This window comes from Gopherus evgoodei, chromosome 8 (assembly GCF_007399415.2).
Source record: "Gopherus evgoodei ecotype Sinaloan lineage chromosome 8, rGopEvg1_v1.p, whole genome shotgun sequence".
Taxonomy (NCBI): domain Eukaryota; kingdom Metazoa; phylum Chordata; order Testudines; family Testudinidae; genus Gopherus; species Gopherus evgoodei.
The window spans coordinates 111,020,331-111,048,225 of NC_044329.1; the positions used below are offsets into that span (position 1 = coordinate 111,020,331).

A 27,895-nucleotide genomic window follows, 5' to 3' on the forward strand; every position below is an offset into this window, starting at 1 on the left:
CAAGCATACACTCCCCTCAGGCCTCGGGTGTGACGGACCCGGGCCAGCCTCTGTTCAGACACACGGGACGACGGAGACAACCCAGGCCTAACCTCTCAGGTAGGCCTCCCCTCTCCAGACAGATAGACAGTGACTGTGTTTCATATGGCACCTGGCACGGCCCAGGGCAGGGAGCGTGGAGGCCCCAGGCCTGGGGATATTTGTTATGTTTGGAGAAAGCTCCTAAACACACGTACGTTCCACCTTTCCTGTTTGGGGACTCAGTCGTTTTCCCCCCAATATTTATTCAGAGCAGCTACTGGAGCATGAACACAGAGGCCTCAGAGGGGTCGACAGAGGGAAGGGAAGAGCTTGCGCTGGGTGCACCGCGTGGGCCATTAACCCTTGCGGGAGGTTCAGAGACACTTCACGAGGTGCCGGCTGGACAAGGACGGCCTAGCCAAGCTCCAGCTCCTTTTCTTGGCTCCCCAGTCAGTCTCCAGGGTCCTTTCACTGCTGCTGATGTCTGGGCTTACACAAGACCCTCTCTCCCACGCAGCCGTCAGATTTCAGAGTGCTCCACCAAGGTCGGCCAAGGTCTCTCTCTCCACTTTACAGTCAGGGAGACTGAGGCAGGGAGTGGGGAGGAGTACCATTTTCAGCGGGTCCGGAACACAGATGTTCAGTTTGCACTGAGTTAAGCACACAGAGCAGGACTTCCAGAGGTGCTGAGTCACAGTTCAGCTGACCTAAACCCCAGTATAGACAGTGCTATGTCAACGGAAGAATTCTAACGTCGACTTAGCTATGGCCTCTCGGAGGGGTGAATTTGCTGTAGTGACAGAAAACCGCTTCCATTGCTGAAGCAAGTGTCTACGCTGCAGCGCTTGAAGTGCAGACATACCCTCAGACACCACGATGATTAACTCAGTGTACACAACCTAGATAGGAACATGTAACAATTACAACTGTGGTGCAAATGGCCAGGGAGATGTCCACTTGCCCACTGAGGGGCACAGTCAGGGAATTTGTACCTGTGAACTTTGGGAAAAGCAGTCCATGGTCACTTGCCCAAGATCATAGAGCAAGTATGGTCCAGAGCAGGCAGGGATGAGGTGTGTGTGGAATCTGGTTCTGAACTCTGATCATCGGGGATGACTAGAACACTGGCAAGAAAAACACTCCTGCTACAGAAGTCTCCTCTTAACACACTCAATAACAACAAATTTCCACCTCTAGAGCATGCCCTGTGCAGAGTCAAGCACCCAGCTGGCACTCAGAAAATAGTAACAACATTTAGATTCTGAAGGATCCCAAATCACTGTGCAAGCTTTAGATGTAGGCTGAAATGCAGCCACTTCTGGAGTGGAGTGCACACAGTGCAGTGCACAACAGAGAGGTAACATTTCTGGCAAGGGACTTCAAGCAACTTCCTTGCTCCCCCTGTCAAGGAAAGTGCTCTGGAATCATTAATGTCCTCTCTGCATGGATACAGACTCCAATTTTAAAGTATTGTGCCCATGACTCACTGCAGGGAACTCAGTTCTTTGATGGCAGGAGGAGAGTGAGCTCTGTCGGGATTCGAACCCTTGTTTCAGGGGCACCTACTTGATTCCAGTTCAATACCTCAGCTGAAAATAAACAGGAAGCTGGAACCAGGATTTTTTTTTTTTTTTGCATTTGCTCCTCTAACAATAAAATGCCTCTCCAGTTACTGCAAAGGTAACGGCGCCGCACAGACGAGAGAGGAGCGCACACGGGCCAGTAACTCCTTCCTGTCTGCCTGGCTGGCTCTCGGGCCTCCCTCCCTCTATCAATGGCACTTTATTTGCTGCTGGGGTGGTGGGGTGATTACCACTAAAGGCACAAGTAGATGACGTTAAAATGCATTTCAGTTAGGTCGGGATAATAAAGGAGGCGGGGGGTGAAAAGAAGGAAGTTTTAAGTCACTAATAAAAATCAAATGCAGGCAGTTTGCAGGGAGTGAGCATCTTGGAGCTTCACCATTCTCTTGTTAAGGGCCCGCAGCCATAAATAACTTCCCTGAACGAAGTAGAGCAGAGCGGGAGAGCAAAGACGCAACAACACAAAATTTTTCATTTTTCTCCATAAATCATCTCAGCATGCGATAATATTTGTTTTTTCTAATGAGTCTCCTGTGATCCATTCCGGGAGCTAACATCAGGGCTGTCAGAGGCTGATGTGTGGTGTACTTCAACGCTTTACAAAAACTGCCGGCTACACAGATTTTTTTTCCCCCTCTTCCTTATGCTAGGTATGAAGGTAGCCAATTTTTTTTTTTAGGGGCTCATGGATCTTTCTACTTGGGTACTGAGCACTTCAGTATCCAGGCGTGAAAGAACCCCTCTAAGAGACAGGATTAGGATCTCTCTCTTTCCAGTCTTGTTTATTGACAACACTTTGATCCCTTTCTGGTCACTCCAGTTTTCCCTTTCCCCTTTGGAACAGCAGGTGCCCAAGATGAGTCAGCTCAAAGTGCCAAAAGCAAGTGAGAACGTCAAACACAAAAAGAAATGATCAGAAGAAAACTGAAAAGGCAGGTGCCTCGGTAGGAAGGCACTGGGATACTGGAAGTACTCAGACTGCCCAAGGACCCATCAATTCCCCCTCGCGGTGACATGCACCCTGCCCCAGCAGCCCCAAAAATGTAGAATTCAGCTTCAATTTATGTAGATCTCTTCCCACTCTGTATGCCAGCTGCCTTCCCAATACCAGGCTACAGGTTCCCAGGTTCCTCCAGAAACACTAGGAAGACCAGTGGCACATTTTGATTCGTGGGACGCCCTGTTTGCAATGTTTCAGAGTAGTAGCCATGTTAGGCCATGTCTACATCTAAAATTTTGCAGCGCTGGTTGTTACAGCTGTATTAGTACAGCTGTATAGGGCCAGCGCTGCAGAGTGGCCACACTTACAGCAACCAGCGCTGCAAGTGGTGTTAGATGTGGCCACACTGCAGCGCTGTTGGGCGGCTTCAAGGGGGGTTCCGGGACGAGAGAGCAAACCGGGAAAGGAAACCAGCTTCCCCGCGGTTTGCTCTCTCGGTCCCGGAGCCACCCAGCAAACTGCAGGGAAGGAGACCTGTTTGCTCGGGGTTCCGGGACCGAGAGAGCAAACCGGGAACGCCGCGGTTTGCTCTCTCGGTCCCGGAGCCAGCCAGCAAACCGCAGGGAAGGAGACCTGCTTGCTCGGGGTTCCGGGACCGAGAGAGCAAACCGGGAACGCCGCGGTTTGCTCTCGCGTTCCCGGAGCCACCCAGCAAACCGCAGGGAAGGAGACCTGCTTGCTCGGGGTTCCGGGACCGAGAGAGCAAACCGCGGCGAAGCTGGTTTCCTTTCCCGGTTTGCTCTCTCGGTCCCGGAACCCCGAGCAAGCAGGTCTCCTTCCCTGCGGTTTGCTGGCTGGCTCCGGGACCGAGAGAGCAAACCGGGAAAGGAAACCAGCTTGATTACCAGAGGCTTCCTCCTTCCACGGAGGTCAAGAAAAGCGCTGGTAACTGTCTACATTGGATTACCAGCGCTGGATCACCAGCGCTGGATCCTCTACACCCGAGACAAAACGGGAGTACGGCCAGCGCTGCAAACAGGGAGTTGCAGCGCTGGTGGTGCCCTGCAGATGTGTACACCTTCAAAGTTGCAGCGCTGTAACTCCCTCACCAGCGCTGCAACTTTCTGATGTAGACAAGCCCTCAGTCTGTATCCGCAAAAAGAACAGGAGTACTTGTGGCACCTTAGAGACTAACAAATTTATTTCAGCATGAGCTTTCTTGAGTTACAGCTCACTTCTTCGGATGCATAGAATGGAACACACAGACAGGAGATATTTATACATACAGAGAACATGAAAAGGTGGAAGTATGCATACCAACAGGGAGAGTCTAATCAGTTGAGATGAACTATCATCAGCAGGAGAAAAAAACCTTTTGAAGTGATAATTGAGATGACCCATAGAAGGTGTGAGGAGAACTTAACATGGGGAAATAGATTCAATTAGTGTAATGACCCAGTCATTCCCAGTCTCTGTTTAAGCCTGAGTTAATTGTATCTAATTTGCATATTAATTTGAGTTCAGCAGTCTCTCTTTGGAGTTTGTTTTTGAAGTTTTTTTGTTGCAAAATTGCCACCTTCAAGTCTGTCACTGAGTGGTTAGAGAGGTTGAAGTGTTCTCCACTGGTTTTTGAATGTTATGATTCCTGAGGTCAGATTTGTGTCCATTTATTCTTTTGTGTAGAGACTGTCCAGTTTGCAATGTTGATAGAAACGGGCAGTTCTGGGCACGCTACACTTCTGTGTTGACGGCCCTCAATCCCAAACCACAACCCCCCCTGCTTATTCCAGTCTTGAGGCCCCTCACGGCCACATAGTGAGTCAGTGGCACAGCCCCATCCTGGCTCTCAGCCACCCGATCCATCTGCCGCAGCAGGGTGTCCTGAAACTTCTTCAGAGCTCAGATCACGTCTTCATAATCGAGAGACTGTACGGTGGTCATGTCCCCTCTCACGGACACTCACAGAGCATCCATGTGTCACCTGCTGCCATGGCCTGCACAGCACAGGAACATCAGGAGAGGATTTCATGTGTTTGGTGTTGATCACACTCTCTGCCTTTTGCTCCTCAATTCATCTCCCCCTCCCAAAGGGAGCTGGCGCCATGAGACCAGACAGCTTTCTGGGGACCAGCAGCAATGCTGCAGCCACGCAGTGGTCCCAGAGCCACAGGTTGGGAACCCCAGTGTTAAACCACAGGGCCTCTCAGGTTAAATCCCAAAGCTTCTGTGCTGGCATGTGTGGATGAGAAGGAGACAAATTAGTTGTACACAAGCGCACTGGGAAAGAAAGAAAGAAAGAAAGAGGGGTTGACTCTAACTTGCCATCTTCATTAAGGTTGCATCTCCCTTTGAAACTGACCGCTGCCATCACCTGTAAATCTGCCTCCTCCCCTCTTTGCTGTGTAACAGCCACAAAGTCCTACACCCTGAGCGAAACCATTCAAGCAACCTAACACGTCCCAGGAGGCAATTTCCACTAGTGTGTGACACCTCCAAAGGAAAGAGACGGAGAGCAGGGAAGGCGGGGTGGGCCCGAGGAAAAGGGGCATGGCACCTTACAGCCTCTGGGCCATCAGATCTATTCCAGCCTGGCTCATGGTGACTAGAAGTTAGCTCTTCAGTGTCCTAGATACCAGGAGCTGATGGTTCAGTCCTTGTGGACATGTAACATCCCATCATCGAAACATCACAACAACGGTCATCTCTGCTGGCAGTCCGAGCAGGGAAGTCAGCATACCAGGGAGGCTGAATTCCGCTCTCATCCGTAGCTGAGCTGCCTCTGGGACAGCACCTGGCCAGGGCAGTATGGGAGATGCTCCCACTGCCATGACTGCCCTGCGGATAAGCCAAGGATTCCAGTCTCCATGGCGCTCAGGCCAACATCAAACGCATGTTTGGTGCCCTTGTGTTTGAGAAGCGGAGAAAGGATGCATGAAGTATGCACGTATTTGCGACATGAAGTATGCAATACAGCGAACGGAAAGATGGATGGTGTCAGAAGCGAACTGGAGCCGAGATCTGTCCTCTCAATAGCTTGGGAATTTCTAAAGGGCCCAAGAATGCTCTGTGCTCAACCAAGCCCATCTGGATTCCTGACCCTGAAAGACCAGGAAACATATTGCCCCTTGTGTTAGACATTTCCAGAAGAAGGGTGCCCCAGCTAGGTCTGGAAACCAGGGCCAACCTGGGAGCAGCCAAAGTGCTGCCTACACGGGGACTAATCGGAGCGGTTTTGCTCTCATCTCTCACCTTGTTACTCTACTCACTGACACGGCTGCCAGAGCCAAGGCTGCTCCCAGCATCATCACCATCAGCGTTATTATTATTATTAACATCATTGTTACGGCGCACGCAGGCGGAGGCTCTGAACGCCGGTTGCGGGATAAAGGCAAGCTGGGGGGATCTTCAGGGAGCTGTAACATGGCAGGACCCGGCTCTGTGTGTGTTTACTCTTTGCCAACACATGTGAGTGAGAGAGAAAGAGAGGTAGTGAGATAAACACTGTCATGGGCAGTTTCCATCATCTACTCACAAGAGCATAATAAAGCCCTTGTAATATACTAGAACTTGTGTGGTCCCGGGGTCTAATTTGCATACTAATTACTCAGTGCAAATGGGAACGAGGGGTGGGGGGGAGGGCATGCGGGCGAGGGGGACTGGACTATTTGCTCTGCCATTTCATATCATGCTAACAAGCTAATCCAGCGTGCAGTTAGCTCCTGATATATAACTGCTCATTAGTATTATAATAAAGTACATGAAACAACCATAAAACGTTATATACTGCACAAGTGTTGTTTTCTTGCCAATTATCTGCGGGCGGATTTATCACCACAGTTGTTGCAAATTCCCCTTGGTGAGGTTTGGGTCGAATAAAGAAAGGTGTTGCGGGGGGAGTAGGGGGATTGCTTTCAAGGGGGAGAACATGTGTTTTCTTAAGTAGCACTTACCGATGCGCCATTTCATATGAGAGAGGGAGGGAGAATACTGCATCCTTAGGAAACTGAGAGGGGAAAGGAGCCCAGTGCTCTGAACTCAAACCAAAAACTTCTGTCCAATAGGGCAGCAGGATACAAAATCTTCCAACAGGGACCAGATCCTGCTTCCATTTCTAGCAGGCAAAAATCTGAAGCATTTCTGTCAACTCCAGTGCAGTTACTCCAGATTGCAGTCCAGGATCCAGGGCAGAATTTGGATCCATGTTATCATATGCTCCATAAAATAATACTTAACCTGTTTTAATTAACCCACTTAGCTCTAATCATGATGGATGCTAGACCAAACTCTAACACAGACACAAGGCCTTGTGAGGGAGCAGGGATTCTTACAGGTGGAGAACAAAGGTGCAGAGAGGGCAAAAATCTCTTCAAGGTCATAGAGTCAGGTAGTGAACCCAGCAGTCCTGAGCCCTGTGCTCAGACAGCAACTCTCATGCATGGCTGCAGTTCTCACACACAGACACTGTCTAGTATTACTCATGAAGCACTGATGGCTACAGTCAAAGACCAAGGACACCGTGCCTGTTCCAAGGGGCTTCAGTCTAAGGGTTGGCTCCATCCCTCACTGAAGTCAATGGACAAATGCCATCAACTTTAATGCAAGTAGGATGACCAGACAGCAAATGTGAAAAATCGGAACAGGAAGGGGGGAAACAGGAGCCTCTATAAGAAAAAGACCCAAAAATCGGGACATCTGGTCACCCTAAATGCAAGGTGGACTGGGTGCTAACATAGTCAGCGTTTGACAGATACCAGTGCTCAGGACACAGTGATTGGCTTTAATCCTTATAACAGCAAGAGAGGATGACTTGAAGTGCGGGAAGTGAGGAAGTGAAGCTGGGGGTTCCCTGTCATTTTCTTTAACGAAAATTACTGTTGATTATTTTTTTACACCATATTTACTGTCACACCCGCCCTGACACATAAACTGCAGGCATTTGGATACGTTACCGCAAAGGTTCCCTAGATCCCTGGAGCTTCTGTTTGGTATCTCTCTGTCCTCAGTCTCCAAACACTGGGTTGGAATGTGAGAACACCACAGTTCCTTTAATCACCATAAATACATCTACACCGCCTCCAGCACACATTACACCGGAGAAGTGATTTTCCCATTTCCTGATTCACTGAAAGCTGCGCTATAATCAGAGCCACTGGCTGCTTTCTAAACTCCTGCAGACTCCATCCGTACGTAAAGCTGAAGTATTTGTTAATAATAATTTTCCATCCTTTGTGTTCAAATTGCTTCCTAAAAGTGGGTAAGCATTATTATCCCTATGTCCCAGAGGGGGAAACTGAGGCAGAGAGAGAGGAAGTTACTTGTTAAGGTCACACTGCCAGTCAGCAGCAGAGGTAGGAGATTTGAACACAGTGCTTGATCCCTTTCCAAGCTATCTGCAGCCACATCCTTAGAGGCTCATATGGTGAAATCTGTAGCCGAGGCCGTTCTCCCTTCTTTAGAGGCCAGCCCCAAAGCATCCCCAAACACACCACGCAGGATTCTGCTGCAGCGTATTAGGAGCCTCACCTCTGCTCAGCAGCTGAGTCTTGTGGGTCACCTGAGCTCTTGCTGGGGAACGTTTCTCTTTCTCACGTGGCCTTAGAATTCGCCCACCTTGCCCAGCACTACGGTGAGGTTTGCCTTCCCACTTCGTTTTCGTTCGCTGAGAAGTGCAGACACTGGGGGACAGCCCCTCGCAGCCAGCACACGGCTGATACCAAGCATCGGGACTGGCATGGGGAATCAGAGAAAACAGGCACTTCCCAGTCTGGCCAGGGAGCAAGGAGTCCCATGTCATCTCATGCCACGTGGAATGAAGCATCGTGAGGGCCAAGGGCCTGGGGAAATGTTCCCTCTCAGCTGCAGTGTTATCTTCTCATATTACACACTCTCCACCCCTCTGGATGTCATGGCTGGCTCAGGTCCCCCTACACCTGTCCCAATCTGGGGGGGGCCTCTAGGATGGTGGCAGGCCTGTCACGAGAATGATCAGCTGCTCCATTCAGGGTAGCAACGGGGTGCTTCAGGATTGTTCTCCAAGTCTGTTCCTCATTCTGCCCCCCAGCAACATAGACTCTGATCTGCAAGCTGCCAGGACTTGATGCTGAGAGGTGATGAGCACGTATGCTTCCCCCAGACTGCAATGAACAGCACCTCCCGGGGTCACACCATTACTGCCTGCATGCATGCTGCTGATTCTGCCCTTTCAAGTGACCCAATGTTATGTGACTTGCTGACGAGCTCTGTACCAAAATCCATTTCTAACCCACTCTACCCTGCATCAGGACCACAGTCAATAGCCAAGAACCTCCCACCCCAGGCACGAGTGCTAGACACAAGCTACACAGAGAGGTCACTTGATTGATGTGTACCTAGTGGGTTGCAAAACGTATCCAGCTAAGGGAGGGCAGGAAAAGCCAACAAACCCCAAGAGTCAGTGGCACTAGAGCCAGCCAGCAGCGACAGGGTGCTGTGAGTCAACCCCTGGTTCGCTCTGAAAGTGAACGGTGACAGATCCATCCCACAGCTTCCCCGGCACTGCCCTCTCAGGGCTGGGGCACTTCACTCTTACTGACAACGGCTCAGAAAAACTATGACAGGGTCAAGAACCCTCCATACCCATTACAACCCACTAGGAAACAGGGAGCCCAGATTCCTGCCAATGGCTGCTTCGAAAGGATGGACACGCTGGAGACTTTCACAGGCTCTCAGAAAACTTGTTGACCATTCACAGACACACCCCCTGTCTCTGAGATCAGCTCTCCTCTGCAAACCTCCATGCAACACCCAAAGTCATTGCCACTTTCTTAGCATTGCTGCTTTTCCTCCTCAGTCCCAACGCACACACACACAGACACATCAGATCCACAGATATCTCCTGTAGTTATTTCTAAGCCTCCTACTGCCTTGCTATATCACCACCTATTCACTCTCAAATTTACAAGCACAGATACACAGAATCCCACACATACCTACACTTGTTTACCAACATACCCTCGCTCACACAGTTCCACACACACGCTTATATACACCCCGTCACTGACACAGTCCCATTCATATACCCAGCCTTGCACACGTAACACACACATAAGGTTACATTCTCACACACACAGATTCTCTCTCACACACACACACACACACACACATGCACCTTTGCTGTGAAACATTTGCTTATTTATGGCTGCTTCTTTTTTCTCTCAGTGAGAAGCCGGCCTTAGAGCTCTTGGCGATGGGGATCTGTCTGTCTAACTCTCTAAGAAGGGGCATGATATCCATTCTGCTACCAGCAGGGAGCGAATCACAGAGACACAGTCACCCGCTCCCCAGCACTGTGAGAGGATTGCTTCTGCGTTCACAACTCCACTGCTTCTTAGCATCACAATAGCAGGAGCAAAGGGTGACCCCAGCACCATCTCCCAGCCTGAAAGGAGACACACACACAAGAGGGAGGCTCACATCCCCACTGGGGTTTTATAGGACTTGAAACCATTTTAATAAACTCATTAGGGTGGCAGATTAGAGAGACTCCCCCCCCCCCCTCGGCTCGCCCTCTCTCTGGGAGATGGATAGAAAGCTGTTGCCACGCACCAAACATTAGCACTTACTGTGTCAGACTCGGTGCCTGGCACGTCAGAGCTGTTCTGAGGGGGGAATGGATCTCGGGAAAGGGGCACCAGCTTCCCTTCTAATCTCTGTCTTGTAGGGCTGGCTCAAAAGGGTGCCCTTTACCACCCTCTCTCTGTTCTTCACTGGGCACGCGGGGGGAAAGTCCCAGAGTGAACCACGATTCAAGCACCCCTTGGCTGAGCCGGCGGCAAAAACCAATATGTTGAGGTCAGCATGAAGCCCTGAAAGTCCGAGCAGGAACTGGAGCGCTGGTTCTGCAGAGCTTTCTGACCCTGAAGTCCCAGAACTTCCCGGCAGGAGTCACTGCAGAGAGCAATGCAGGGGCACTGGGCTACTGCAGTTCGAACCTTTCCCGCCTGCAGCCCCCAGTACAGGCCGCTGACCGGTAGGGGAGCTGCTAGTTAGTTTTTCTCCAGGAGATAAATAGAGGGCAATAAAAAGATTGCTACATCCTTTCAATAAAGATTTTTTTTCCCCTTTCCCAAACAGCTTGTGAAATGTTTTAAAAGCTTCTCACATTTCCAGTGAAAGCCACAGAGAAGAATTTTGCTTGTTATCAGCCCTGGAAACCCCTGATAGACGGGTGACATTTTTCCCCCTCCTTTTTCTCGCTCTCTCTCTCTTCTTCTTCTTTTTTTTTTTACAAGCTGAAAAGAGAGTCACAGTGTGTTTTATAACCGGCTCTCTGCATTTCAAAAGCTCAACAAGAGCTCTCTGCTAACCCCGATAAGCCCAGGGCTCTTAGAGTCTTAAATACCTTTGACAAGCTATACATTACAGCGCTAATAATTTGCCAAATTTGCGCCCATAATATGATATCTGTAAAACGTCAAGGGCGGTAATGCGATTAGCGGCCTCAAATGAAATATCGAACATTCAGCATTTAGGCCCTGAATAGGGGAGAAAGGAAAGGAAATCAATTTCAAAAGCAGGAGGGAAAGAGGTGATAAGCGTGTAATAAAAAGGGAGAGGGGGAGAACACGCGGACAGAGAGAAAGAGCATCTTGTTTTCCATTCTTTCCTGGTTGGCATTCAACGCCTTGGAAAAAACAAAAAAAAAACTTTTACAAATGAGTCAATTGCAAAGCTGCGAAATAACATTTGGTCGCCGTAACAACCCCAGGATTTGGTTGAGGGAGGGGTGGCCATTTACTCTTTGACCCTCCACCCCACTCAACTCCCCACCCCAAACAGTTTGGGTCCATAAAACACAGGATGTGAAATTACAAGGAGTCTGAGGGTGGGCTGCCCCCTCCCTTCTCCCCCGCACAAGGTGGGGGAATCATAATGTACTAATTATCTGAAACCACTCCAAGTAGAAAAGAAACTGTCACATACCAGGCCGTAGACTAAATAACAACATCTCACACCTGTGGCTTTATGAGCCGTCGCTGAGCGGGAGGGAGGGGGGAACTCCCTGCTTCCCTGTGACACGCCGGACAGTCTCCAGCTAGCAAACGCCAAAGCATGGCGTGACTCATCACTGCACAGGATCTGTTGCCTCCCGAGCATCAATCTGTATATGCAAATCCCATTGCATCTGTGGTGATTGCCTTACATTTGGATCAAGGTGGAAATCCAGCTCTCTTCAGGACTGGGATCTCCATGTGACCTATGAGCCTAGAAGAAGGCGGAGTCAAGGGGAGAAGGTACAGGAGGAGTCATCACAGTGCCAGGGAGAACATGGGGACTTTTGACCAACAGAGCCAAATTTGGCCTCTGGATACACCCGGGTCATCCCAAGACCCAACTACTCCAAGACTGCCCCCTGCTGGCCACACTCAGCACAGTGATCACTGGGATGGTCACTACGGGTCAGGGTTGGCTAAAAGGCTCAAAGATAACAAACAGGCAGGTATCCGCCCACAATCCCGTGACTGAGACAGGGTGCAACTCTGCTGATGTCAGCAGCGTCTGAATCTGACCCCTGGCATCAAGGGGATGGGGAAAAGAAAACCTCCCTTCCCTTCTCTGGAGAAGACCAAAGGTTCTGCTTGATGCCCAGCTCCTCAGATCTCCCAGCCTGCCTATCCCTCCATATGCAGGCCCTCTTGCAAACTCTGCAAGCCCAGGAGTGAGCTGTTGCCTCCTGAATCTGCAGCACTCCAACGACACGTCTGCCCCTTGCGGAAAGCCCCATATAAACCCATCTCCAGGGCAAGGACTTGCAGAGGAGATCTTGTGCCAACAAGGAAGGGAGAGTTCTTAGATTCAGAGAGTTTAAGGCCACAAGGAACCAACTGATCATCTAGCGTGACCTCCTATATATCACAGGGCTTTTAATTTCACCCAGCTACCTCTCTGCCACCCACCCTCACGTGCCCAGCCTTGAGACCCTGAAGAGAAAACGTGATCTCCCTGTGCTATACCTGGGGCACTGAACTCATCTTGGAAACCTGCACAATGGGGTCTTGTGACTCCTGTAGCGTATGGCTTCATGAGTGCCCAGCTGCGGCACACTCCTCATTGACACCAGCGCTATGTCTACACTCCAACTGGAGGTGTGACTGCAGCATGTGCAGACATATAGCACGAGTACCAACAGCAATGAAACTACAGCAGCATAGACTTCAGCACAAGCTAACCACCTGAGTAAGTATCCAGGGTCTCAGGTGGGCCTGTCCAGCCCACGCCAAAGCCTGAACTGCCATAGCTTCACTGTTATTGGTACTCACTGGAGCTAGCTCACGCACCTCTACACATGCAGCGATCACCCACTGCGGTTTAGATAGAAAGTGCAGTGCGACCAGTCAGCCAATGGGAGTAAAAACACACGGTGGGAATACAGTGCTAGTGACGGTGGCAGGTTGCCCATCTCCGGCCATGGAATGGATAAAGCCTAGAACCTGAATCCTGAACCCAGAAGTGTCACTTCTAGGGGTTAGAATTCAGTCCCAACACCCTTTTTGGTCTTTGGGTTCTCTGTCCAGGCTGCCAACAAGGGAGCAAATTGTGCTGGTGGGTTTTTGCAGCATGGACACCTGTTCACTAGGAACTGGCTGAGACTCACCAAACTCATTTTGCAGAAGAGTAATACGGCACTTTGAAGATATAAAGGGCAACGGAAGCAGAGTCGTTATTAGACACCGCTGAATTGCCATCAGAAGACAGTAACTTCAGGGCTTAATTTGTAATGAAAGAGGCGCATTCATCACTGATGAAGCAAAGCCCAGCAGTGCTGGGGCTCTGAACGGCCAAGCCCTGGCAAGCCCTGGCATAGGTGCTGACTCCATGGGTGCTCCAGCCCTGGAGCACTCACGGAAAAAAATTAGTGGGTGCTCAGCACCCACTTCCCCCCCTCCCTCCCCAGTGCCTCCCCTCTGCCGGGGCCTGGGAAGCAGTGGGGGTGGGAAGAGGCAGAACGGGATGGAGGCGGGATCTGGGGCGGAGCAGGGGGTTGAGCACCCCCCGGGCCCAGATGAAGCCGGCACCTATGAGCCCTGGTACAAATTAAGCACAGAGTAACTTTCAGAAACTACTGACTTGTTTTGAACCTAGGAGGTGAAACACTCCACAATCCATTTAACACCAGCTGATAAAATGGCCACGTAACACTCCGCAGCTACTCAAGGTGCTGACTTCCAAAGAGAAGCTTACAGGTTTAAGCCAATTTCTAGCTATTCTAGATCCAGTGGAGGCCGACACATCTGCCTGCACTGGGGGTTCTTACACCTTTCTCTGGAGCATTCGGTGCTGGTCCCTGTCAGAGACACGGACTAGATGGACCACGGGTCTGATCCGGAGCGACAATTCCTGTGAGGGGATTTTACATTCAAAACAAACCGAATCCACATCTACAGCCCAATCAGTTAGAATAACGTCACCTGTCTGGGTGAAGCGGTCTGGTCAGGTGACCCACTGGTCACTCAGGGATCTCTGGGAGCAGAGGCACAAGGAGGTGACTTATGAACCTAGGGGAAGTTCAGCCCTGGTGTAAGTGAGCTCAGACCCACTGAAGTCAAAGGAGTTAAGCCCAGCACATGCACACTGTGAGCTCTCCGCAGGCTGCTCTCTGGTGGGTAAAGTTGTCAGGTCCTTACAAGGATGTAGCTAGCACTACAAAACCTTTACTCACATGCACCAGTGGCCCATTGGCTTCCCCATCCATAGTAAATCCCTTACCCATCGTGAGAACAATGGTGACATTCACCCCCGTGCAGAGGTCTTATGCACTACTTATGTCATCCTAACAACGCAGGTGTGGGAGAAACCCATCGCTGCATTAATACAAGGCCAAGAACCTGTCAGTGCTCTCGGAAATATTCCTTCCCCTTCTCAGGGAAAACCAGCACTAGGCCCCGTGTGGTACATGAGCAGCGCTAACCTCCATGATTGCATGTTTGGCTCTGGGGTCTGGATCCAGATCTGGAATTTGGGCACCCCCAAGTTGAGAGCCATTTATTAATCATAAATAATGGTCATGTTTGGAAACATCATTCTAAAGAATGTTGTTGATTTGAGAGAGACAAGGTGGGTGAGGTTCTGCTGGTGAAAGAGTCAAGCTTTTGAGCTCCATGGAGCTCTTCTTCGGGTCTCTGTCTCCAACAGAAGTTGATCCAATAAAAGATATTACCTCACCCTACCCTGTCTCTCTATCATCCTGGGATCAGCACAGCTCCAGCAACAGTGCAAATAACACTGGTTTGAGAGATTGGGGAGCTGGTCCTCTCTCTACAATGGGAAAGGAGTTGTTAAACGAAACACCTTTGACATTACGCAGAATTTCATTCATAGATGTCAAAGCTTTGTGCAAGAAGGGGACCAGTTTTATTTTATTGCACAGGTGGGAAACTGTAGCCCAGACAAGGAGAGGTGACCAGCCTGAGCCCACACCCATAGTTGGCGGCAGAGCAAGGACTGACTCCAGAAAGCCTGACTCCTAGTCTGGTCCCCTGCCCACCCAATCTGCCAGGCATCAGTCCCTTATAAAGAAATAAATCCTTTGCAAAGCTCAGCTGCAGCTCCAGATGTGAATTTCACAGTTTGGGGGGTTGATTTCCAACCCCACTGCAAGACACTAACCAGCTGACCAGCCATTTCACAGCCTCTCTCTCCATGGTTAATGATTCTTCCCTTCCCCCCATTTCTGATGGCAGGTTCATGCTCTGACTTGTCAACATTTCCTGCTGGCGCCCCCAGTCTGTATTCCATTAGACTGCTTAGCCAGCTCCTAGGAACCAGCGTAGCAGGGAGAGCTCACTCTGGCACGGTAATGTTGGTGGGCATAACAGACAGCCAAACACACACCAGGTGACTGTCCCTTAAGTAAAACATCCCCTCGCCCCCCGCACACTCCCCATACAAGGGGCTCCTCATGCAAACTGAATCCCTGGGACCCCTCAGAGAAGAAGCTGGAGTCTCCAGGCTGCCTAGCCTAGGGCAGTCCAACAGCAGAAAGTGCCGATTCCCCAGTGGGAATGAGAAAACATGCCTGCTCCCGGGCAGAGCCTGCTCTACTCCCTTGGCCAAGCATGGAATGGCCATTACAGGGCCACTTCTTGCGGCATCACGAGTCATTAAAGCCAAGAATGCTCGGGGAGCCATCAGTGCAGGCCAAACGACTTCCCCAGATGTGGCTGGTTCTCAGGATGCGGGAATCCCCACAGACACCCACCTCCGATCCCAGCTCCTCCAGACAAAACATTCCCAGCGTTCGATCCTCCACCCAGGACCCCACTGGCAGGAGATTTCTAGCCCATTTAGCAGGAGGCAGTGTTTGGTTTTGAACAGATGTTTCTTCCCCCCCCAAATCCCTAGCAGCCTTGCTGCCTTTGAGCCGAGAAGGCAAACAACTTTCCCACACGTTTATGGTCAGGCAGGTGTGCACACAGACAAACAGACAGCACACCAATACACATACAGATACTGGCTCTACAACATGGCTGCATGTGTACTTGCACACCACAAAACAAGTGCAAACAAGCATGAGTATCACAGACACACAAACCACCAACGCTGGGAAGTCTGTCTTTGCCAATCCTTACCACGCAGGCTTATTAGGACGATCCCCCGGTTAGGGTACTAGCCTAGGATTTGGGAGACCTCTGCCACTTGCTTACTCAAGTCACAAGCACTGTGTGAGCCTGGGCACCTCACTTTCCTCAATTTCCCATGCGTACACTAGGGATAACAGCACTGCCCTGCCTCACAGGAGTGTGTGAGGCTCTCAGTATGGTAATATATTAAACAACTGTCACGGGAGCCATTGAGGTACCTTAGACCAGTGGTGCGCAAACTTTTCCAGTCACCTCCCGTTAGCATTCATGGAATTTGTCCCCCCACATCCCCCATGACTTGTCATTCGAAGTAATCCCTTACTTTTGTGCTGCTGCTGGCGGCGACGCTGCCTTCAGAGCGGGACGGCTGGAAAGCAGCGGCTGCTGGCTGGGGCGCCAATGTTGTTTGCAGTGAGAGAACTGTTTTTTAAATCCTGCTCCGGTTCCACCCCGCAATACCCACTCTATTTATCCCGCTATAACGGCAGCAGGGTCTGTGGGGCACATGGGATCCCAGTTTCTTCATGACCCCACCCCAGAGAACCTCTTGCCCTCCCACCCCAGTTTGTACACCAGTGGTATGTGAGGTACTGGGAATGGACAACAGGGGATGGATCACTCGATATGGCCCTCTTCTGTTCATTCCCTCTGAAGTACCTGGCATTGGCCATTGCCTGACCCAGTATCACCATTCTTATGTTCTGACACCACAGTTTTGTCCTATACTTAAACTAGGAAATAGCTACATGGGATCTGCTGGCGAGGGATGAACTTCTAACGAGGTCCTAGCAAGAAGAACATGCATTGACTGCAACAGGAGGCACCTTTTCTGTGCCGCAGGCTAAAACGCATCCTACACATAGAGCCACAGCAGGGTGGGTTACACATATTTTGCATGCTCCCTGCTTACTGTATTGCAGGGGTCGGCAACCTGTCAGAAGTGCTGGGCCAAGTCTTCATTTAGTCACTCTCATTTAAGGTTTCGCAAGCTAGTAAAACATTTTAACATTTTTAGAAGGTCTCTTTCTATAAGTCTATAATATATAACTAAACTATTTTGCATGCAAAGTAAATAAGGTTTTTAAAATGTTTAAAAGCTTCATTTAAAATTAAATTAAAATGCAGAGCCCCCCGGACCGGTGGCCAAGACCCGGGCAGTGTGAGTGCCACTGAAAATCAGCTCGCATGTTGCCTTCAGCACGCGTGCCATAGATTGCCTACCCCTGCTGTATTGCGTCACTTACACCAGGTTCTGAACAGTTGGTGCACGTGGACCCATTCTCTGACCACTAGCTCAGTTTGGCCCGCACAGCTGTTGAGGCGCAGTAAAAGAATAAGAGCACTGTCATAAGAACCCGTTTTCAGGTGCTCATCACTTTCAACCCACATTGTATTAATTATGAATTTCTTATGTCTGCTTACGGTGACCAGCTGTTCCGATTTTATAGGGATAGTCCCGATATTTGGGGCTTTTTCTTATATAGGCTTCTATTACCTCCCACCCCGTCCTCATTTTTCACACTTGCTATCTGGTCACCCTATGTCCGCTCTTGGCCCAAATGTGGATTTTTGTGGGTTAGAGACAAAAAGTTTAGGAGAGCTCCATTCCGACGTTCCTGAGAGACCCAGATGAAACATCCTTACACAGTATGTGTCCGCATCTCCCGCTAGCAGCAGATCCAGAGAGGATAACAGCCTACTTCTGCTACTAGCAGATGAGATTGGGGAGTCCTAAACTGGCTGATTGGCCTGGCTTAAAGCCCCTTTGCATCAGCAGAATGATGGAGAATCTCAACCTATTTTTATTTTCTTTTAAAAGGATTCTACTAATTCACCTCTCTTCACCCTTACGGCCAGTGTCCCTTAGTGCTACGAGTCCAACTGGACAGGACCCAAAGAGAGAAGGAAGTTGTCATTCAGCACACTTTAGAAACACTGAAATATTTCCTGAAACAACTTTGCCATCTATTATGATGTTAACAACTTTTCTTTTCTTTTCTTTTTTTAAGAAATAGCTCCATGTAGCTGCTAGTTTGGGGAGCAGGAAGTAGTCCTGAGGGTGTCAGATTAGTGGGCAGAGTGCAGGGCAGGAGGCCAAAGATAAGTAATAAATGTAATTTGTCACTTGGAAGTCCCCACCATGTGTGTCAAACACACACACACACACGTGCACACACACACACACACACAACTATTTAACCTATTGTGCTAAGTGCTTACAAAATATTAAGAGGCAGTTTCTGTCTTAAGAAGCTCATAATCTAAACTACACACGCCCATGGATACATATACAGACTCCTCTTAAAGTGACAGTAATAAGCACACCATGACTCCCAGGGAAAAGTAATCTGACCTACAGGTACCGAGGAAGAAACATACGAAGCAGCAATGGCTGAGAAGGAATGAGACATGGTAGGAGACGGCCTGTTAGACGTGACCATGCAGCATGACATGGCAGCACACGAGGTCAGTCTCATGCCGGGATGCACACACGGTAGCATTGCAGCTGGGAGCATCGAGTGGGCAGACTCTTTCTGTGGGGTGCTGGGACACCTAGATGTGGACCAGAGTGTTCTGGACTGGACACTTCAATACCAGAGAGAGGCAGACAGACAAACCAGAGGGGGATGAGGGAAGAGCAACAAAAATGATCCAGGATCTGCGTTACAAGGAAAGACTCCAGGAGCTATGTCCAGGGGATCTAAATGACTACCCAGTCCACGGATGTACAACAACAGAGGAATACTCTGCACACGTACAGCACCTTGAGCCAAGTGTCCGACAGACAATAAGGGTTATACTGTGCTTTTAGGACACTGGGGCCCGGTGCAGAATCACTAGGGCCTCTGTGCCACCCTTTACAAGGATTCAGGATCCACTCCCTTCCCTGGCCTCTTTGGAGTGCAGGGACTTCCCCTTGCATGGTGACTCAAGGAGACTGGTCAGGGTGGAGGGAAGCAGGGCTGTCCCCCCAGGGGAACTCAAGGAAGCGGGGGTGGGATAGGATGGGAAGCTATGAATAACGTCCTGGCCGTGTGCATGGCACCCTCTCTCCCAGATGCATCCTGCACACAAGTCACCTCCTAGTACTGGGCTTCATTCCTGCAGCCTGGCCCCAAGCTGAGTGCCTCTCCTTCGCTCGTGGCCCACCTGGAAATAACTCTGCACACTCCACACGCCCCATTTCTCTCCCAAAGGGAAGTTCAACAGCACCTGACCCGGCACTTTAATGACCAGCAATGAGCTGCAGGTTCTCGTGTTAGGGGAACTCAAGTTTTGGCGTTGATGAAGTGATGGACGTGAAAACACACACAGACACAAACACGTTGCCAGGGCCCATCCCCAGAGGAAAGAAGAAAAAAAGAGAGAGAGAAAACAAACAGCCATTTCACCCCCCAAACCGTATAATTTTGTGTAAATTTTTACTTTAAACATCTCTTTTTTTTCTGAGCTGTGATATAGGCCCTGTCAAAACCAGGGCCAATTACTGCCATTAGGTTCCCATTATGTCACTGCTTCTCCCCCCATTATGAAGGTCTTCAGCACACAGAGCTATAATCTTCACTCACTCTCGCTCCATCACTCCCAGAAGGAACAAAATTGTTTAAAAAAAATAAAGCCTTTATTTTGCCCCTGTCAACTCTGAAAAGGAAGGAGGGGGGAGAGGGAGGAAAGAAAGAAACTGGTAAAGTTTTTAACTGTGAGGTTGCCAAAAGGACCAAGAGGAAGCAGATGGTGAGACTAGGGTATGTTAAGAGCGGAGCAGGGCGGGCTAGCAGCGGAGCACCTGGAGGAGTTTTGCTCTTTTTCACTCACTACATAGACAATTGCTTCCCTTCTTCCCAAACTAAGCCTGAGCCCAGTGCTATGGAGAGAGAACCCAAGAAGCATCTCCTAGCAAACACGCTGGAAGCTGCGTGGCTCAGGAGAACCTTGATGATGTTCTACTGGCTACTTGATGCCATGGGCTCCATCGACCCAATGCAATCACACAAAGGCGGATCCACAGCCAGCCCCATCACCTGGCGCCAGGACAGAGGCTACGGGAGGTTTTGAATGTAGAAGGAACTGTGATCTGCCATCTCTCGCTGCCAAGACACCAGCCATGTGGCTCTAGGCTCAGGAAGAGTGAACAGCCATGGAGCATGTGTGAATGTGGGAACGACCCAGGGCCTGACGTGGCAGAATGAAGCTGAACTGGGACAGCAAGCAGGCTGGCCTCCTGTGTAGAGACACCCAGAGCACTACAGGCTCCCTGTGACTTGAAAGAGATGCACCACACCCGTCCGCTCACCTGGGCAGGGCTGGCCCACGATCACACGGGGCCCTGTACAAACATCAGAACAGGTGCTTCTAGAACCCTCCGCAAAAGCCATTCCGATGTCACCAGCTTGAAGGCCTATTTCCACGGCGGGACCTTGGGAAGTGGGGTGCCCCATGCCAGCAGGTAACTGAAGCCAGCCCTACATCTGTCTGTTCAGAGCTGAGCTGGAAGGTGAAATAGAGGCTGATTCCAGATACCAGCAGCCAATAGCACTACTTACAGGGGACCCATCACCCTGGGGTCCGTCCAGGTGCTATCTAGCCCCCTCACTGCTGTGTTTGCTGCCTGGCACAGACAACAGCGGCAGCTCTACCTCGGCCCAGGGCAGCACAGGCACTAGAGATCGTGTGCTGGCATCAGGGCAAGAGACCAGGCCAAACGGCAAAGCTCAACTCTGATCCCAATTCCCCAGAGCCTGCGTAGCTCAGATCCACAGCTTTGGTTCAGGCTGGGACTGTAGGCAGAAACCCTGTGGAAAGCGATAAGCCTCCCGCCTAGCGTTAATAGCGCTTCCTCTTGCGTTGCTTCTAGGTCCATGACCATGCATCTCGATCTCAACGAAAACAAAGGCTCACATATCCTGGGCCCAGGACCCAGCCAGAGTGTGCACTGGGGTTCATGGACGCAATGGGGAAAGGCCACCATAACGAATTCTTGAGCTCCTGTGCTGCTGCTCAGCTGGAAGCAAAGCCCAAGCAGCACACCTGCCCTCACTCGTCTCCAGTACCCCTGCTCCCTCCCCCAAGCATGCCCTGTGAAACTGGAGCAGGCACACACACAACCCCCGCATGGCGCCCCCAAATCACGGCAGATACCAGCATCTGAGGCTGTGGGCTTGCAGAAAAGGTCCCTCAATAAAGAAACGTCATCTCAGCTAAAGTAACTTCCCTCCCTCCCCCCTCGGACCGCACAGAACCATCCCTGATTTGAATGCAAAGGTCTCGCCCATTCCTCCGCGAAGAGAGGGAGAGAAAGAAAGAGAAAAGAAAAGAAAATGTGACAGACACTTTGGCTTCCCCGAGCGATGGGCTGAGCCAGGGGACTGAAAGTGCTTAACGGCAGCCCAGTGAGCTGTCACTTATGTGAGCCTGTGTGTGCGAGACACAGAGCGGGGCCTGGACTGCCAATCGCCAGCTTTCTACCAAACCCCCTTTTGTTTTTGTTTAAATCAGATCAAGGGTCGCTTTAAGTTGCGCAGCAAAGCAATTTGCTGAGTATTCTTTCTCTCCGTCATGCCAGCAGCAACCCCTGGTAACTGGAGGCGCCGCATGTGAAGCAGGGGGGGATCAACCCACTCACTCAAAGGACAACAAGGGATCCAAGAAGGGGAGGGTGGCAGAGGAACTGCTCCAGGAACACCATGGGGAAAGCCTCTCAGTTGGGCAGGGGAAAGCTGCTCAGATCCCACCTTAGCTGAACTGCAGATAGCTTCTGTCCCCGGTTCTTTGCTAAACCCTGGATACCAAGAATTGAACCTCCACCTTATGTACGAATTACCCTGACCAGAGGATCTGGGTGGGCAGGAGTGCTCTGCACATGGTTGGCTTTCTACCCTTGCAACCCAGACGCTCCTGCTAGGGAGACAGTGCTGATGGGCATAACCCAGAGCAGGACTGGGCCGTTGCCTTCCCTGGGAGGGTCAGCACCCGGCTTGACCTGGTCACAGCCAGCCTCTGTGGCTTGGGTCAGAAGCAGCTGTGCAGGGCCTGTGATGGAGCTGGTTACCCATGTGGGAAACTGCTCCTCTGCCCCAGCTGCAGCTGGTGGAGTAGGGAGGTCTGTGTCTGGGGAAAGCCGAGGCCCTTTGCAGAGCCCAGGGCCCGTTTCTGGCCAGCAGGAAGCTGTTCTGCCAGGGAATCACAAGGCGGGGTCAAGGGACTGAGTGCCAGAGGCACCCTGCAGCAGTAGGACTGTCAGGATGCCCCAAGGAGCCCTGGGGAGTGGAATGGGAGCAGCATGTCCCTTGTGCTGGCTTGGCTCTGCCAGCCAAGTCAGAAGGGAAAGGGTCACAATCTCATTTGCAGCCCACGATGCTGCTGGAGATGCTAGTCCGCCCGTCAGGGGCAGCAACCCCTCAAGTGAAAGGCCCCCTGCGTCCTAGCCCCCTTCCCCACTGCCCACTCCCAGTACAGGGCCAGGCCCAATTTGAGCAGGAGGAGATAGGGATGGGGAAAGCCTAATAGCGCATCACATCCATTTCCCATGCGGGATCATCATGAAGACCTGAAGAAAGGAGCTAAAGGAGAGTGAAGGATGGGGAAGAGTGCGGTTGGAGAACTACCCAAGGACAGCTGGATTGCTGGGGAGCAATAGCAGAAGATAAAGACGTTGCCGAGAGGCAAAATGATTCCTTTGCCACACAGGGGTGACCCTTTGCAGGCAATGGAGATGAGGGGCTGTCAGGGGCTGAGGTGTAAAAAAAGAGGTGGTACTGGGACAAGCTGATGAATGAAAGAGCAACATGTCCCCGGGTCCAAACGGGACACACCCAGAAGTTCTGGAGGGATGTTAGAATGGAAGAGCTGAGTTGCTACCACAAATATCCCCTCTCTCATTAAAATCAGCTACCGCACCAGAGGGCGGGAGCATAGCTAATATTGGAACGGCATTTGAGCAAGGTCCTATGGGTGATTTTGGAAACTGCAAATAAGGGAACCACCTCTCAGGAGCAGGTAAATGGGTTGAAATAATGAAAGAATTAAACATCTAGACAGATGACTGTGATACCAAGAGGCATGGCTTCTGCAAAGGAAAATTGTATCTCACATATCTGTTGGAATTCTTTGAGCAAGTCAGCAAAACAGCGGATAAAGGCATTCCAGTTAGGTGACTCCCAAGCCATACCTAGGCGGTGGGGTCGGAGTGAGAAGTCGCGGCACGGAGCACTGCAGTTCCGAAGGCCGCATCCTCCCTCGACTGCTGGACCAGGGCGTAGTGGGAAGCAAAGGTGTGGACCGATGACCAGGTCGCTGCCCGACAGATTTCCTGGATGGGCACACGGGCGAGGAAAGCTAGCGACGACGCCTGAGCCCTGGTAGAATGCGCAGTCACACGGCCCGTAGGGACATGGGCCAAGTCATAACAAGTCCTGATACAGGACGTAACCCACGAGGATAACCTCTGGGAGGAGATAGGAAGCCCTTTCATACGGTCCGCTACCGCCACGAAAAGCTGGGGGGATTTGCGGAAGGGTTTGGTCCTCTCTATGTAGAACGCGAGAGCTCTACGGACATCCAGCGAGTGGAGCTGCTGCTCCCTGCCTGAGGAGTGAGGTTTTGGGAAAAAAACCGGAAGGAAAATCTCTTGGTTGACGTGGAAGGCTGAGACCACCTTGGGCAGAAAAGCAGGGTGTGGTCTCAGCTGCACCTTGTCCTTGTGGAAGACCGTATATGTGGGGTCTACCACAAGAGCTCGGAGCTCCGACACCCGTCTAGCTGAGGTGATAGCCACTAGAAAGGCAGTTTTCCAAGAGAGGTAGAGCAGGGAGCAAGTAGCTAACGGCTCAAAGGGGGGCCCCATGAGCCGGGACAACACCAGGTTAAGATCCCAGGTTGGAGCAGGGGGACGGACGTTAGGGAATAAACGTTCCAGCCCTTTAAGGAATCTCGACACCGTCGGGTGAGAAAAAACGGAGCGACCGTCCGCACCCGGGTGAAAGGTGGAGATAGCTGCTAGGTGGACTCGCAACGACGATAAGGCCAGACCTTGCTCTTTGAGGGACCAAACATAGTCTAAGATTTCGGTTACCGAAACTTCCATAGGGCGGAGATTTCTCTCTACGCACCAACAGGAGAAGCGCTTCCATTTCGCCGAATATGTGGCTCTTGTGGACGGTTTCCTGCTGCTCAAGAGCACCTCTCTCACAGGCGTGGAGCAGCGCAGCTCGGAACCAGTCAGCCACGCAGGAGCCACGCCGCTAGGTGCAGCGACTGCAGGTCTGGGTGACAGAGGGTCCCGTGGTCCTGGGTAATCAGGTCCGGATGAAGGGGCAGGGGAACTGGGTCGGCTATGGCCAAGTCCAGCAGCATGGTGTACCAGTGCTGCCTGGGCCATGCCGGGGCCACCATGATCACGATAGAGAACTAGGAGAGCTAGGGACGTGGAGGACAGCTAAGCCGCGCTCCACAGTTCCAACGACCGACACGGCGGTAAGAAGGAACTGAGGAGCGGGCGGGCCGGCAGGGGTATATATAGAGCGCCATGGCGGCGCCACTCTAGGGGGCGACCTGCCGGCCCACTGGAGTTGCTAGGGTAAAAAAAGTTTCCGACGAACGTGCACGCGCGGCGCGCACACCTACCTGGAATGGATGTGAGCAATCACTCGAAGAAGAACCAAAGATTACATAATTTATTTGACTTTCAAAAAGCCTTTGAGAAAGTCCCTTACAAGAGGCTAGAAAGAAAACTGAAGCCTGGTCTACACTAGACAATTAGGTTAGCTTAACTCGGTCACTCAGGGGTGTGAAATTTTCACACCCTTGAGTGGTGTAGTTAAGTCAACCTAAGTCCCCCCGTAGACAGCACTAACGAATTCTTCCATCAAGCTGGCTACCGCCTCTCAGGCAGGTGGATTAGCTATAGCGATGGGAGAACCCATCCCATTGGCGTGGGCTGTGTCTACACTTGAGCACGACAGCAGTGCAGCTGTTACGTTCCAAGTTTAGACAAGCCCTGAGTCACCACGTGGTAAGAGGCAAAGTTCGGTTGTGGATTAAAAATTAGGTAAGAAACCAAAATGGAATACGAACAAAAGTGAAGAGGTGTTAATTATTTGCCCTGATTAAAAATGAGGTGCTCCCTAAATGCCACACAAATATTTCAGAGGGACCTAACGAAGCTAGGGGGATGGGCAGCACAATGAGAGATGAAATTAAATGTTAACAAATGCATGGTAACGCACACTGGAAGGAAAAATTTGCATTCCTAATACCCATTTCCGGGTTCTAAATTAACGGTAGCCACTCAGGAAAAAGACCTGGGAGTCACTCTAGCAGTCACGAGAGTGCTCAGCTCAAGATGCAGCAGCCGGCAAACCAAGTAAAGAAAATGTCAGGCTGCATAGGAGGAGGGATGGAGAATAATATGGAAAATATTGTAAAACCGTTGTGTAAATCAATAGCACGCCCTTGGCTAGGATATTGTGTTCAGCTCTGGTCACCCTGTTTCAAAAAGAAACCAAGGGCTTCCAAGAGGGAAGACAAAAAATGTCTGAGGCCTGAGCAGGATCACTGTATACAAGGAGATTGAAAAGACAGAGTTTAGAGAGAAGGTGAATATGAGTGCCCACGATGGATGTACCAAAATAATGAATGGGATGGAGCAGGTAAATTGGGCACTCCTACTTCACACATTTCCCCTGCGAGAAGAGTAAGGGGACAGTCGATGGAACTGAAAGATAACAAATTTAAAACTGATCAAAAGGCAATACTTGTAAACACAAGATACAGTTAGCTTGTGGAACTCACTGTCTCAAGGTATCATTCCAGGCCAAGATTGTAGGAGGATTTTTAAAAATGACTAGATGGGTATATGGAGAATGAGATCATCCACCGTTACATTAATTAGGCTAAAAACTATTTTTGTTTTTTAGACCCTTCTGCTTCAGGGTATGAGACAATTACGTATCAGTGGGGTGTAAGAAGAAATTCTTCCTAAAGCCAATTTACTCCAGAATCCTATGGCATGGATTTTCTTGAACCCTCCTCTGAAGCATCTGGTTCTGGCCACTGTCACAGCTAGGAGACTGGCCTTGATGGACTGCTAATCTGATCCAGTGTCTCAATTCATACATTCCTATGACCTCCCCGCCCCTAAGAGGAGCAAAGTTCCCACTGAACCCAACCCCTGATCCATCCTCCTCCTAACCCAGTGGCTTTAAAAGGGTTAAAATAAAACTTCCACACAACAGGAAAAAAGAGCCCGAGAGAGAAAGTTAATTGAAAATGCTGTTTAATTTTTCAGCTCCACTGGATTACACCCCAGCACAGATGGTTCATCAAGACAGTCTCTGTCTGTATTGCCGTCCATCCCAGTCTTTCCCCCCACCATATATAAGGGAGGGAGAAGGGAAAAAAACACAGCAGGGGTAGCTCAAAAAAAAAAGGCAACTTAACACAAAAGCGCATTCTGTGCAGCTCTTTTCAAGGCGCTGGGACAATGCTCCCAACTTGATCCTTTCATAAAGAGAACGTTTCGGGGTCAGAAAACAGGACACATTAAGCCTGGAGAGGCAGCGCTGGCCATTTTACTGCTGACTTTGGTGGCCGGTGCATGGTTTGTAGGAGAGCTGGATTGTTTTAGTTATTTTTATAAGGACCCATCTCCTTTAGGAATACTCCAATTTGGGGGTTCCTAGGGCCTGAGTTCTAACCCCCACTCCCCCCCTCCATGCCCCAAGCTAAAAACAGCCCACCATCTTTCTCAGCTGAGAAGAGAGCATCTAACCAAGATGAAAGGGAACTCCTGTAACTGGATTGTCCCAGCAAGCCACCACACTAGAGACCAGCAAACATCTAATTAAAGCTGTTCAGACACACAGAGCAAATCCTTCCCCCTCCCTTCACCCAGTCCATTTCATTCCTGTTTACACTCATGGCTTTTTATTAAATACTCTGTCGTCGTTCGGGGAGCGGAGGGGGCGAAAGGGGACCAAATCTGTTTAGGGTTCTGATTTTCAGCATCAGTTTGCTCTGTGCCAGGACTGTGACTGTTGATTTGTGAGCTGAATTTGATGATTAGCACTTTCTGATTAAAATAACCCTTTGCCCCTTGCAAAAAAACACTACCACCCTCTTTTGTATAATAATTTTGCTCCACTAATCATGCCATTTCCCAGAGAGACTCAGGTAAGGCAGAAACCCTCCTCCTTCTAATTTCCAGTAAGCTTTGTGCCTTGAGGGTAAGGTAAAAAGCTGGATTTTTGTGCAAATCGAACTTCTCAGCCTGGTCGCTGTTCGGATTGGATGGTACACTTCTGATAAAGGCTAGATCCAAACTTTTGGCCAAAACTCAAACCAAAGCTATTTCAAAACTAACATGTTCTGGGGGTGATTTTTGTTCCTGTGCACTTCCTGGCGTTGGGTGGGAAGAGAGACGGAAGGGCCCAAATAGAAAGGCCAGGTCTAAAACCAGGAAAACTCCTGGAGAACTCGAGACAGAGACCAATGGAGGCTGGGAGAAGCTTGAGAATGCCTTTATAAATCAAATCCATCATTGACCCTCCTTTTCCACCAGCAAAGCAGTCATGGCCTCAGCCACTGCTCAACAGCAAATCATGCCATGAAAAGATCCTGAATGCAAACAGAGTGGGAACAGGACCTTGCGCGGTCACACACAGTGGCACTTATTGGACCCAAGAGGTATTCATTTGTTCTGAAGCAGATAAAACCCCAGATAAAAATGCTGCAAG

The 27,895-nt window shown here is 50.4% G+C and overlaps 1 protein-coding gene across 3 annotated transcripts in view; it reads right to left on the minus strand.

Moving 5' to 3' along the window:
- Positions 1 to 27,895, minus strand: part of RNF220 (ring finger protein 220) — a 398,783-nt gene that overhangs the window by 302,648 nt on the left and 68,240 nt on the right. The gene's annotated exons all lie outside the window — the stretch shown is intronic.